Source organism: Nannospalax galili, unplaced genomic scaffold, assembly GCF_000622305.1.
Source record: "Nannospalax galili isolate Female #2095 unplaced genomic scaffold, S.galili_v1.0 scaffold43, whole genome shotgun sequence".
NCBI lineage: Eukaryota > Metazoa > Chordata > Mammalia > Rodentia > Spalacidae > Nannospalax > Nannospalax galili.
The window spans coordinates 3321421-3323368 of NW_008353342.1; the positions used below are offsets into that span (position 1 = coordinate 3321421).

Here is a 1948-nt window from a genome sequence, read left to right on the forward strand (position 1 = left end):
AAGGAAGGAAGGAAGGAAGGAAGGAAGGAAGGAAGGAAGGAAGGAAGGAAGGAATTTCTAGTTTAAATTCTAGCGCCTCAGAGCATCCTGACTGTGCCCCTCCACTGGGGATTTGATGATTGCTATTGCTCTTCTGGGCCACATAGGTGGTAGCCAAGCCTTGGGTTATTGAGTTGCTGCTTTTGGTACAAAGCCCCCTCTTTGTATTCTAGAACCTTTGACTCTACGGTGACTATTCTTGCTTTCGGCATGTTAGTGTCCATTGACTGTCAGAGCTCACTTGTGGTTTGGGGTTAGGGTTAGTGTGGAGCTGTTGCCTAGCATGCATGAAACCCCTGTTCTGTCCCCAGTACTGTGAAGGAGTTCAGGGTCTGATTTGTATCCTGAAGAAGAGGGGCAGTGGAGGGTTTGGGGCCTTGTCTGTGAAAAGGTCCAGCCTGTTGTTCTGGTTTCTCTCTCCTTTGTTGCCAGATGAATATCACATGAGTAGCCAGAAGGCATTTGGGATGTTTTAGAGGGGTTCAGGCTGGGCTGGGCCTTGTGAGACTGTGGAAGCCGAGCTGAGGAAGGCTGCTGTCTGACCCTGCTTTGACCTCTCCTTTGTGCAGCTACTAATCCAGAAAAAGCCCTGCCAGAGGCCCTTAGGCTGTACCTGTTTTCTCTGTAGAGTCTGGCCTGTCAGAGAGCTGCAAACAGCCTGTTGGGCTCAGGAAAGGCTGTTTTCCACAGCCTTATGACATGAGGTAAAACTTGAGTTAGACAAACTATATCTTAAATTCCCCTTCCCCAAGAATTATGAGTTGAAGTCTTGATTCCTCATCTGAGCTGTGCGCAGCTGTCGGGTATTTGGCTCCTTATAAAGCTTTGAGGAAAGTCAAATGTATTAAACATTCTTCCATCTTGAAGAGGCCGGATTAGCCAGCCTCCCCATGAGAACATTCCTCTCCGCCTTGTGTAAGCCAGCTCCCGGAAGCAGCCCAGTGCATCTGTGACTGTTTTGTCACCAATTATAGGTTGCAGGGCATTTTTTTCTACATAGCCGTCATAGTGACAACTAGTGCTTTAGGACTTTGTGGCCTTTTGACATCTTCAGTTTCTCAATCAAACAACCTCATTTGCTGGCAAATTGGACTATGCTGGTTGCCCCCCTCCCCATTCTACAGGGAATCATGCCAAAAGAAATGTGGGAAAAATCTAATCCCTATTGAAAATATGGAGCCTACTTAGAGCAGGTAGATGGTGTGCCATGGAGGGTACTCAGAAACCTCATGATATGTGCCCAAGTAGGGAGCCTTCCATGAAATCTCCAAAAATTATTTTCTTTTCCCATGTTATAATCATAGCCTAGATAAATAGAATTTTCCAATATGAACTGTCTGTATTTTTGGCTGACTTAGGTTTAAACAGCCAGGCAGCATCACAGAGAACACCCTGCATGCTCCACATGCACACCCACTGAGGGCCTCAACGCATAAGAGAATATTCTAGAACCAGCTAGTGACTTGGCATCTGCAGGCCTGGCTCAGACAGGAACAGCAGTGCTTGGGTATACTCTATACTCTAGCATTTTAGGATTGTGCAAAAGACTTGAATAACATATTTGAAATTTAAGAGAAATGTGGGACCCACCGTGTACTGGTTGGGAAGAGAAACTCCTTACCTTCCTAAGTTAAGTCACTGGGGACTTGCAAATTTAACTGATAAAAGTCAAATTGACAAGAGAGGGGTAGAAATTTTATTGATGTTGTATGTGTCTGGTGCTCACAAAAAAAGCAAAGCAACAGAACTCAAGAACTAGTTGAGCCAGGCGTGGTGGTGCATGCCTTTAATCCCAGCACTCGGGAGGCAGAGGCAGGCGGATCTCTGTGAGTTCAAGGCCAGCCTGATCTACATAGTGAGTTCCAGGACAGCTGGGGCTACAGGGAGACCCTGTCTCTAAAAGACCAAA

General features: G+C 46.3%; 1 protein-coding gene and 1 long non-coding RNA gene across 8 annotated transcripts in view; both read left to right on the forward strand.

The window, feature by feature from the left end:
• Positions 1-1948, forward strand: part of Svil (supervillin) — a 217013-nt gene that overhangs the window by 86618 nt on the left and 128447 nt on the right. The window lies entirely within an intron of this gene.
• The window catches only part of LOC115067250, a 7419-nt gene that overhangs the window by 2002 nt on the left and 3469 nt on the right, over positions 1-1948 (forward strand). Inside the window, exon 3 of the long non-coding RNA XR_003846677.1 lies at positions 609-743. This is a non-coding gene — a long non-coding RNA (uncharacterized LOC115067250). The remainder of the gene's footprint in view (positions 1-608; positions 744-1948) is intronic.